Source organism: Mesoplodon mirus (assembly GCF_964341445.2).
Source record: "Mesoplodon mirus genome assembly, chromosome: 9".
Lineage (NCBI taxonomy): Eukaryota > Metazoa > Chordata > Mammalia > Artiodactyla > Ziphiidae > Mesoplodon > Mesoplodon mirus.
This window is the reverse complement of record NC_138985.1, coordinates 72798743-72811111: the sequence shown is the minus strand read 5'-3', so window position 1 is coordinate 72811111 and position 12369 is coordinate 72798743. Positions and strand designations below refer to the sequence as shown.

Below are 12369 nucleotides of genomic sequence, written 5' to 3'. Positions count from 1 at the left end.
GTTTGTAAGCTGAGACCCGAACAGCTCAATCCCGAGCACAATTTATACCATGTCCTGGCACCTCAACTCTGGGGGCCACCACATCATCACTCCTTCTCCAGGTTTTCTATGCTTCCTTCTTTGAGTTTAACCAATACTATTTCCCTCATTCTGACTGTGGCTTCACTCAGCTTTCTTCTCTTGGAGGCACATCCTAGGATTGCTTCCACTAACACCTCTCCAAGCTGAACAACAAGCTTTCCCACCCCTGTGCTGCCCCCACCAATAGCTCTCCCATGAGAGGGCTCCAGCATCAGGACACCCCTAGGGCTACAAAATAAGCCCACCAGGTCTCCAGAGTAACAGCGTAGATGAGGCTTATGCTGCCTGCAGTAGCAGACGACCTCCAAATGCAGAGTGAGTCAGGCTGCTTTGCTCTAAAGACCCTGATGTGTCAACACAGCCTCCATACTCATTACTGCAAGTGAAGAGACAGACAGGGTAATCTTTTTTTTTTTTTTAAACAGGTTTGTTGGAGTATAATTGCTTTACAATGGTGTGTTAGTTTCTGCTTTATAACAAAGTAAATCAGCTATACATATACATATATCCCCATATCTCCTCCCTCTTGCATCTCCCTCCCTCCCACCCTCCCTATCCCACCCCTCTAGGTGGTCACAAATCACCGAACTGATCTCCCTGTGCTATGTGGCTGCTTCCCACTAGCTATCTATTTTACATTTGGTAGTGTATATATGTCCATGCCACTCTCTCACTTCGTCCCAGCTTACCCTTACCCTTCCCCCTCCCCATGTCCTCAAGTCCATTCTGTATGTCTGCGTCTTTATTCCTGTCCTGCCCCTAGGTTCTTCAGAGCCATTTTTTTTCTTTTTATTTTAGATTCCATATATATGTGTTAGCATACGATATTTGTTTGTCTCTTTCTGACTTACTTCACTTTGTATGACAGACTCTAGGTCCATCCACCTCACTACAAATAACTCAATTTCGTTTCTTTTTATGGCTGAGTAATATTCCATTGTATATATGTGCCACATCTTCTTTATCCATTCATGTGTTGATGGACACTTAGGTTGCGTCCATGTCCTGGCTATTGTAAATAGAGCTGCAGTGAACATTGTGGTACATGACTCTTTTTGAATTATGGTTTTCTCAGGGTGTATGCTCAGTAGTGGGATTGCTGGGTCATATGGTAGTTCTAATTTTAGTTTTTTAAGGAATCTCCATACTGTTCTCCATAGTAGCTGTATCAATTTACATTCCCACCAACAGTGCAAGAGGGTTCCCTTTTCTCCACACCCTCTCCAGCATTTATTGTTTGTAGATTTTTTGATGATGGCCATTCCAGACAGGGTAATCTTTTTTTTTTTTTTTTTTTTTAGCGGTATGCGGGCCTCTCACTGTTGTGGCCTCCCCCGTTGCAGAGCACAGGCTCCGGACGTGCAGGCTCAGTGGCCATGGCTCACGGGCCCAGCCGCTCCGCGGCATGTGGGATCCTCCCGGACCGGGGCACAAACCCGTGTCCCCTGCATCGGCAGGCGGACTCTCAACCACTGCGCCACCAAGGAAGCCCCAGACAGGGCAATCTTAAAGGGACTTTTTCATGGCTTCAGCCTGGAGGTGACACAATCACTTCTGCTCACATTTCATTGGCTTGAACGAATTATATGACCCCATCTGGAAGGGAAGAAATATTTCTACCAAGCATTTAAGGTAAGGTCACACAGAATATTCTGTACGGCTGACTGACAATTCCTTGGTAGAGGCCCCAATTATATGATTTTCTGAAGCATTTCTAAATGTTTCATTGCATGAGCTACTTTATAATCCACTTGTGCTGGATTGGCTGTCAAAAAGGAGATTTCCTTGGGAGAAGGACTTTCTGAATTCACATTCCCATGTGCTTATTCCAACAGGAATGCTGGCTTGGGATAGCATTGCATTTCCATGCTTGAGCTTCTTGATTTATTAAATTAGGTATTCTTTCTTTGCTGCCTTTCAAGCAGTCCGAATTGTGAGGCAGTCATAGATCTCCACTCTATTCTGAAGCATCAGCAGGGCAGAAAGGAACCTGCCACAACCTTGACAGGAACCTGCCACAACCTTGACCTATGCTCCTCTCATGCTCTTCCCCACATAGGCTGTCCTCAGTTACTCTTCTTCCAGACAGAGGAAACACAGTAGGACTTGTCATTTGTGCTAATCTGAGCACACATCTCCACTGTGGATTGTGCTACCCTGGGGCTTCTGTTCAGAGATCAATGCTGGGCTGACATGGGAGGTTTGTGATCCTAGTAAAATTTCTTATAAACGTGCATGTGGTTTTATGTCCTTCAAAACAATGGCACATCTTCATTCATTTGACTCCTGGTCTCTGTGGCACTCCTTGATGGATAGTTAAAGTCACTTGATAGCCCATCTACCCATCTAGCCCCGACCCCAGCTCTGCTTTACTCCTGAGGCTAATCAGGAACTGGGTCTGGGTCTTTGGTGGGGAACAACCCTGCAGACCCCCACTTAGTCAACCTTGGGGCTCACAACCCAGCTAAATGATACCTACCTTCTAGCTGACTTCATCTTCCAGGGGAACTATCACCTTTGGGAATTCTGAGGCAGTCCTGCAGGTGCTCTAATGAGAAGAGGTCCTTTTATGGGAGGAGTTTTATGATCGTTTCTGAAGGGCGCCATTGGATTGTCTTATTCTGAATCCATGTTTCTATTTGGCTCTTACACGGGAATTTCCACAACCGCAGCCGAGGACTGACACATTGCCTGATTCCAGTAGCGTGGTCACTAGTCTCTAAAAATCCACTCCCAGCCCGTCTCCCACAGCAAGAACCATGTTTCCTGTTCTTCACACCCTTGTGTGGTCTCATCTTGAATCCTGGCTGGTGTGTGGCTCGTGCCTGGTCAATGAAATCTGGCAGAAGTGACACATCATGACTTCTAAGCCTGGTCCATAGGTATCCTTTCAGCTTCTACCCTGTGCTCTTGGAACCCAGCTGCCACCCTCCAAGGAAGCTCTGGAGACACCCATGTGAAGAGGAGCTGAGGAAGCTGTCTTACAGTCCTTGCTAAGCTCCCGTGGTCAGTCAGCATCACCATGCCAGCCACGCCATTCATGCTATTCCTAGACAAGTCCCAGACATCATGGAGTCCACGTCATGGACCTTGCTGTGTCCTGCTTGATTTCCTGACCCTCAGAAACATGAGGGGCAGTAAACTGATATTTTAAGCCACTATCTTTTGGGATTATTTGTCACATAGCAATCAATGACCAGAACAGGGGACCCTTGTTTATGTGAAAGATGTCCTCCAGAGGTGTCCAGTGGACTTGGTGCCTGGTGTGTGGTACGCAGTGGGTTTGAGATCCTATTTCCTGAGGCTCTTATATCTGGAGGGACCTGAAACAAGGCCTAGGACAAATGGTTGGCTTCCCAGCCAGTGGGGAGATTTTCCATTTCTCAGTCACAGATGATGCAGTTTCCCCAATTCCAGGCTTCATTCAGGCAGTCCAGTTCTGTGCTCGAGTCCTGAAGCCTTGACCGTCTCAGAGATGTGACAACACGGCACCTCATATATCACATCTTGATTCCCACTATATTCTGCAGGGCTTCAGCTCCCATAGCCTTCCAGCCTAAGGATTTGCTCTTTATTTCTGGCACGTGAGATTTCACCTTCTGCCTTTAAGGTAAGTTATTAATTTTTTAAAATACATGTTTTTTCTTCTAGAAGTTTTAATTTGGGTTGGGGGTGAAGGTGGGCTGCAAAGGAGGAGTTCCAGAGGCTGATCCATCTGATATTTTAACCTCATTACCTTATCTTCTTTCTAGAATACTTTTGAGTATTTGCCCCCTACATCACAGACTGTGCTAGCAAAACCATGAATGTGCTAACTCTTTTAAAAGATGCAAATTCTTTCAGAAAAATGAAACTATGTCATTGGTTTCTAGATGATTAAATTCATAGTTGTAGTCTATTGTTCCAGGATGGCTCTGACAATTGAAATTCTATTAGCTGTGGGGACCAGCAATGGCAGTTACAGATCAGGGAGGCACCATCTCTGCCCAGTCTGGTCTTCCTTTTAACAAAGAGCTGTGTCCTTAAGATCATGACTGCTCATAATCCATATCCACTGTAGACAACAGCTAATGGAGCCAGGCTGCTCACATGGATCTCCTAGATAATGTAGAGGGTTTTTTCCCCATTTATATTTTAATAAAACTAGCAGATGGGAATTCATCTGTAACATTCAGCAAGAGAATTAATATACTGAAATGTGGCCCTTTGACAGTTGCTCAGATGAGTATAAGGCTATCAGGGCAAGTGAATGGAGGAAAAAGTAATTATAGAAGGAAGGAAACTGGAAACAGAACTGAGATGATTATGTAAGTCCTTTGAGAAATGAATAAAGGACCCTCTCAGAAGTAATTAAGTCTCTCTCTTATATCCACATGCTGCATTCTGGCTTATACACTTAAACACGTCTCCAGTTCCACTGTATCTCTGCTGAAAGACATTAGTGATGAACCAGTGCCCACATTTATTACACTCCAACTCCTAGAGTTGGTCTTGGGTCTCAGATGCTTCTGCAATCTGGCCTCAATCTACCCCTAGAATAGTGATTCTTAACCTTGGGTGCATTTTTGAATCACTGGGGACATTTGTAAATTATGGGTGCCTTCTCACATACACAAAAGTAGACCAAATATTATAACTCACATGCATGCTAATTATATCATTGTCTATATACTATCATACCCACCAGCAGACTTCAATGATAGAGTTGAATTTTGAAAAGGTCATTTTGGCTACAGTGTGAAAAAAGACATCATAAAACAACAACAGAAGAAAGTACAGCTGGGAATGTAAGTGAAAAAGTAGATTGGAGAAGTGGGAGAACTTCACATGGATATCTGCAGCATTAGACAATTAATTAAATTAATATTACTTAAATACATACAAAATGTTAGAACTCTGATGGGTTCTGAGTGTAAGGGGAAAGAGAATGTATGAAAACAATACGAAACAAAACATCCACCTTGACATCAGGTGGTTCACAGTACAGTGAGAGAGACAATATAAACAAGCAGCTGTAACTGAAGTGGCATAAAGAACTACGAATAAATTATAATGGGGGACTAGAGATCAGATCATGTGGCGATGTTTGTGGAATAATCAATAATAATACTGATGTGTGGGTCCCACCCCAGTGGCACTGATTTAATTGGTCAGGATTACCAGGCATCAGTACTTTTGCAAAGTCTCCATTGACTGGAATGTTCAGTCAGTGCCAAGGAGTGTGTTGTATGGTCTTATCCATGCTTCCGGGCTGCTGTGGGGAAATGCAAGGGACACTCCTCCAAGAAGCCTGGGCTCAAGTCTCAGATTTCCCAACAATGACAGCAGAGGACAAGAGCTAACATTTCTTGAGCAGGATCTGTGCTGAGCATTTCATGGACATTTTCTTAGTGTTTCTCAACCCTGGCTGCATAGTAAAATAATCTGAGAACTTTGAAAAACTACTAACGTCTTAGTTTGGCCCCAGATCAATTAAATCAAATCTTTGTTATGAGTCTGGATATATATATATTGTAACTGCTCTTGCAGTTGATTATCTGCAGGATGTTGAGAACCACCAGCTTTGGAGTCCACTAGGTGATTATATTTTTATAAACCTACTCACACCTTTATGGAGTCCCTGTTCCCTAGCCAAGCAAGCCTGTTTGCCATATCCTGAAAACATCACTAAGAAGACCCACAGGCCAAGGAGAGCTTCTCAATTATCCAATATTAGGTCAGGTAAAAAGGTTTTTCTCTTATTGGCTAAAGGACTTCTTTTCAAGCTTCTGATTAGTCTGTGAGGCTCCAGTATAGGAAGTACAAAGAGCACATTAGTCACTAATAGTGGAATCTAGAAATAGGTAATTTACATTTCCTCCCTCTGTTTTCTCTTCTCTACCTGAAGGGAGGCCATTGTATATTTAGCTTAAGGATCTTGGGAAGAGGGCCAAAATAACTGGGGATAGTCCTTCCCATACAAACGTACTGAACTTTTCAAGTTTGATCAGAAAGTAGCCTTTCTATGTATTCCAAGTAGGAAAGGTTTCAGATACAGGGAATGAGACTTAAGAGGGCTTAGGGAAGCTTTGGCTTGAGTTCATAAAATCAGAAAGCACCTGAGTGGCTACAAAGCACCTGCAGATGACCTTAGTTTGCCCATAGCACCAAAGCAGGTGGTTTACAGGAGCTCACCAGGAGCCTGCAAGCTTCAAGAATCTTTGGAAGCACGAGGAGATCAGGTAACTTCCAAGAACTTGCTTAGAAGTTGCTGCTGATAATCGCATGTTTGCCATCTGCTCGTGTTCTGGCAGAACTGCCACTGGAGAAAGTGGTTTCTCCTTCTCAGCTATCTTCCAAATCCCATGTCTGTACCCCTCAGTGGCAGAATGTGACCTGGAAGTAAATGGGAAAAACAATTCTGGGAAATGCAGCCTTCTCCCCTGTGATGCAAAGCAAAACCTGGAGAGAGGCAGTGATGACATGGAATTAACAACAGACAATCTGGCAAAATGAACTCAAGGTAAGTCAAGACAAGCTTATTTGGGGGAAGACTTAGAGGGGGAAAAAAAGAAGAGGTGAGAAAAAATGTAAATGGGAAAAAGAAAGAAATCTCAAGAAAAAATTTCTCTTGAAAGCAGAGTATGTAGCCAGCAGGAAGGTGCCTCTGTGTACTTGTCCCCACGAGGCTCACAGAGTGAATTTCCTGTGGTGATTTGAAATCTATGGTTTAGTTCTCAGCACGGCAGATTCAGAAATTAGGTTTTCAATCTGTAGCCACCTCCCCCAAACCTCACAGTTTCCTGAAAATCTATATGAGAGACTTAAGTAGTCATCAGAAGGTGTTTTCATGATCGTATAATCAGAGAAAGAATTGGTGGCTGGTCTTGGAGACCCCTTCAAACTGTCCTAGACCAGTGTGTGTTTAATATCTGCACCCACACGAGACTTCTGTTCCTCAGGGCTTGGCACACTGTCTGTTTTGCTCACCACTCAATCCCTGGCACTTAGCATAAGCCTGGTGCATGGTAGATGCTCCATGAGCTTTGATTAATTGAATGGATACATAATCATCGTGAGGTCTGATGACATATCCTTGATTCAAAGGACAGAACACTACACTAGTGACCTGATTTAGTACTTCTCTCTCTTGGTCGGTAGTAGATACTTAGTTCCATAGTTTCTCTCCTTTTATTAAAAAATTCCATATTGTCAGTCTTTTTGAATCTATAGATCTATATGGATATATATGATATGTGATATATAGACATATAGGTATAATATATATCTGTATATATATGATATAATGTATCTGCATGTATTATAAACTGTATCTCTGTATATTATATATAATATATTTCTCTATATATTATATATACAGTTACAGAAAGTTATAGATATATATTACATAATGTATATATCTAATGTATATACTTGTGTTATTACATATTATATTATCATATTACTATCTAGAGGATTGCATATTACTGAATAATCTATAGCAAAGTAACTATTTCAGTGGCTCTAGAAGACTCTGCCTTTTCCCATCATGGATCGGTTTAATAAGTTTAACTATTAAATGGAAACCTCCTTTCTCTTTCTTTTACGTCCGGGGCTTGGAGCTTTGTGAATGTCCATCAGGATTTCCTACATGCAGATGCCAAGAAGCTCTACTAAAGGCATACCCCGCACTTGTGCTCTTCCAGCACTACCTGGCCAGGCGTCTTCCAGAGGGCTCCATGTTCCCTTCTATAGCCTGTTTTCTCTGTACTGACTCTCTAGGTGGATTAGACCAAGCTCCTCAATGTCCCATTGATTGATTGATTGATTGATGATTGATGGAGGAAGATCAAAACTTCAACACTGGATTGTTAAGCTAGGGCTGACTAATAATTTGCTGAGCAACAGGTGTGGTAAAGATTGTTCTTCCTCGCTTCCCTGGCTTTGCTTATGCTGTGCCCTTCATATGCAATACTGTGAGTTCCTCCTGCCACCCACTGTTTAATTCAGCTTAATTCTCTCTACTTTTCTGGGAGTGGTTCATGGTGTTCCAAGGAGCCTTCCCAAACAACTCTGTCCTACTTTGTTCTCTTTTATTCTAATCTACTCTGTACATTTGGCTATACTAGTCATTTTAGTGCTAATTATATTCCATTATATTTTTCCTAAATTCCTTCAACTTTGTGGGTGATAATACATTCTTGAGATAAAGGAACATGTCACATATTGGGGAGTGTGTGTGTGTGTGTGTGTGTGTGTGTGTATTCCCCCATAGTGCTTAGCAGAATGTTAGGACCTGTAAATATTTTATATTCATTTTTCATTTACTCATTTGTTCATTCATTCTCTCAACAAATATTTATTGAATGACTACTATGTGTCCAGGTCCTTTTCTAAGTTGTTATAGAACAAAAATCCCTACCCTATATTTTAGGGAGTGTAGGCAAACAATAAACAATAAGCTCAATGCATAAGTAAATTATAGCATAGTAGAATGTAACAATTGCTATGCAAAAAAAAAAGGAAAAATAGAACAGTGTGAAGGAAGTCTCAGGAATTCTGGGATCTAGGGCTGGTGGGTTGTATTAATTAGAAACCCACAAGCAACTGATATTTGAGCAAAGATTTGAGGAACACGAGAAAGTGAGCCATGCAGACATCTGGGGAAAGAGCTCTCTAAGCTGAAGATACAGCATGTGCAAAGATTCTGAGGTAAGATTGTGCCTGGCATGTTGGAAGAACAGCAAGGGGTCCTTTGGGCTGGAGCAGAGTGAATGAGGGAGATAGCAGTAGAAGATATCAGAGAGGTAATGGAAAAGCCAGATCATGTAACCTTAAAAGGTCTTTGTAAAGCTTTTTGGATTTTACTCATGGTAAACTGGGGAGTCATAGGAGGGATGTGAGCAGTGGCATCACCTGATCTGATTTTTATTTCAAAAGGACCTTTCAGATTGCCAAGTCGAGAGTATTCCAGAGACCTAAAGAGAAGAAAACCTTCTCTTTAAAGGGTCAGATAGTAAATATTTTAGGCTTTGTGGGCCATATGATCTCTGTCAAATCTGTTCATTTCTGTGCCATTTTAGCACATAAATAGCCATGGACAATATGCAGACAAATAGGCCTATTTGTGTTTTAATAAAACTTTATTTACAAAAACAGGCAGTTGACAGAGTTTGACTTATGGACTGTAGCTTGTCACCCTCGGCATAGACTATAAAGAGGCAACTATAGAAACAGGAAGACCTATCAGGAGGCTATTGAAGTAATCCATGCAAGAGATGTTGAAAGCTCAGAACTGAGTGGAAGCCATAGAGATGGCAAGAAGTGGTTGAATATTTTTTAAGGCAGATGATTTCCTGATGAATTGCATGTGTGGTGTGAGAGAAAGAGAGGAGTCTAGGATGACTTCTTGTTTGTTCTAAGCAACGATAAAGATGTGCTGGCAGCAATTGAGGTGTGGAAAGCTGTGCATGAAAAAGGGCATTTTTAGACGTGTCAAGTAAGCGGTTGGCAACACAAGTCAGAACATCGTGAATTGGATTAGCCTAAAAAGTATGCTACAAGGACACGTTTTAAACTCAAGTGTTGATTGCTCGAATTTTGAGACAATGACCCAATTGTACAAAAAGCTGGGGAATTCAGAAGCATGCAATGATATTACCATGGAGGAAGAAGCTGGTCATAGATCATGTCCAGCCTTTGTTTGTATAACAGTGATCACAGTGTTACTGCCCAAGAAACAGTAAGCCAAAGAAAACTGAGTTAAAAGTAACTGAGAGTTGTAAAACTTCCATTAATTATTAAAATTAGAAACAGGCAACAATTCTTAATGTTAAAATTTTTGGCAGAGTTCATCTAGAATTGAGCCAATAATTGCTGAGCCAAGGACAGAGTTGCACAGGACAGAATTGTGGTGCCCGTCTGTATACTAAGTTGCTCTACTCTGAGGATCCTCAAGGTGTGACCACAAGGACCCCTTGAACAGGTGCTGGTGGCTCTCAAACCCCCTTAGGGGAAAAGGACCACCTGCAACTCCAGGTTGCTCATTCTTGCGTCCTCACGCTGCAGAGGGGCTATGGGGCAGGGCAAAAGGCACTCGAAAACTTTTGCCAGGCCACTTACCCTCTCTGAGCCTTGTTATTCTCATCTGGAAAATGGGAATATTTATCTCACAAGGCTGGTATAAAGTTGAAAGTGATGATATTTGTAAACATCCTGAAGGTTTGTGCTCACCAATCACCCTTCTATCTGAATATCAGGGAGACAAACACAATTGCAGTTCATTTGATCTGTGTAAGTTCCCGAGTTGAATCGAATAAGCTAACTTTATAACTTCATAAATTTTACTTTTCTCAGGCAGAGTTTTAATGTTTTTAATCTTCAGAGATATTTGGAAGGCTCCCAGCTCTCGGGTAGAGATATATTCTGCCCTTCTCTGGATTCCAGGCATTAACTGCCAAGCTGCCCCAGTCCTGAAGCCCTGAGAAAAATCTACCCCCGACCCCTCCCCTGAATAGAAGCTCCTGAGGATTAAGCACTCTGTCTTTTCCCCCCTACCATTTGTAATGAGGTTATCTCTCCAACATCTACTTCTTTTAGTAAGAGCCCAATTTTTAGTTCAAATATCTCATCCCAGCCAGTGTGCTCTGGGGAAAGCTGAATCCCTAGGAGTGGGACATTTGACTTCAATCTGAGCTCATCAGTAATTGCATATCTTGTTCACACTGATTAGTTCACATATGAGCATATAGCTCAAGTTAGATTGGTGAGGGGCGTGTACGTGTTTGCTAAGCACTGCCGGGAAGGGTGGCTTCCTACATTTCTAAGAAAATTTCTAAAAGTCACAGTCTTTCTCTGTGCATGTGGACCAGAGTTCCCCAGGAGTCATTAGTAAGCATCCGTTGTGGGTTCACTTGTGTCCCCCTACCCCCCGACAAAATGTATTTGTTGAAGTCCTAATTCCCAGTACTTCAGAATGTGAAAGTATTTGGAGATAGGGCCTTTACAAAGGTAATTAAGGTAAAATGAGGTCATATGGGTTGGACTTAATCCACCTGACTAATGTCCTTATAAGAAGAGGAGACGAGGACACAGACATTCACACACTCGAAGAAAGACCATGTGAAGTGTAAAAATTGATAAACAGAAACCTCAATTAAAATAGAGTCAGGAAGCCAGAAGGGGGAGCTCTCCTGTCCTATGAAGACAGCAGAGCCCAACAGGAAGAAGAAAGGCTTTCTCTTCTTTCCTGGCAAGAGCTCAGCCAATGAGAAAACGTCAGCACAACTCAGCCAATGAAAAGCCATTATCGTTTGAACTCTCAAGTCCTCCAGTAGACCCTTTGTTTCCTATAGCCCTCCCAGCTTCCCTTTCCCCTTTTTAAAAGAGTTCTCCTCTCCTTCCTGTGAGAGGACTTGCACATGGCTTGCCATCCTTGCACACCCTGAATGGCAATTCTTTACTGATCCTGAATAAACCCTTTTTTTTTCTGGAGAAATAATTGGCAGTCTATTTGTTATAGGTCAACAGAAGACAAAAGAAGAAGATGGCCACCACTTCAAGGAGAGAGGCCTCAGAAGAAACCAAACTTGCCAACATCGTCATCCTGGACCTCTAGCCTCCAGATCTGTGAGAAAAAATTTCTGTTGTTTAAGCCACCCAGTCTGTGGTAATTGTTATGGCAGCCCTAGCAAATGAATACAGCATCCTACAACCAGGATGAGGGACAAGGCTGAGGGTGATGCCTTCTACCATGTCAGAGACAGTGTCCTTGGTGGCATTCCTGAATTGCTAAGCAAATCAAGCCCAAAGCTTATTCTGTCCCTGAACTTTGCATGACAAAAGCAAAATTGTCCCCCTTTTTGCTTTATAGTTTCAACTGTAACTAATAACCAAGTACACCACTGTGTCCTTAGCACCTAGAACCAAGCCTCATCGTAGTAAGTGCTTAATAGTATTTGTTAAATGACTAGAGGAAGGAATGAAAGAATAAGCCACAGAAGGAATTGTAGTGTGTTGATCTGGGAAGCCCAGCGAGGTAGCAAGCAGCAGAGGAGTGGGTCAATCTTATTATTATTACTATTATTACTACATTCCATTGGACACGTTCTATGTGGACCAGGAGACAGATATTACCATTTTTAAGCAACAGAGCTAATTCATAAGGGTGACCTGTACTCATTATAACAAAAGTTGTTTAATTGGCAGACATCTGAAAATGTAAAAATTCCCCTCAATTTCTACAACTGGAAATTTCTAATTAGAAGCACAGGACTACTACAGCCAGATCACTTCTGGCCTCTTAAGATC

General features: G+C 42.2%; 1 protein-coding gene and 1 long non-coding RNA gene across 2 annotated transcripts in view; one reads left to right on the top strand and one right to left on the bottom strand.

Moving 5' to 3' along the window:
* NPSR1 (neuropeptide S receptor 1) overlaps positions 1 to 12369 on the bottom strand; it is a gene marked incomplete at both ends in the record, with an annotated part of 108207 nt that overhangs the window by 82900 nt on the left and 12938 nt on the right. The gene's annotated exons all lie outside the window — the stretch shown is intronic.
* Positions 1663 to 11689, top strand: LOC309810020. The gene is made up of 4 exons (XR_014294930.1): positions 1663 to 1713; positions 3612 to 3691; positions 6443 to 6583; positions 11582 to 11689. It is a non-coding gene; the product is annotated as an uncharacterized lncRNA (long non-coding RNA).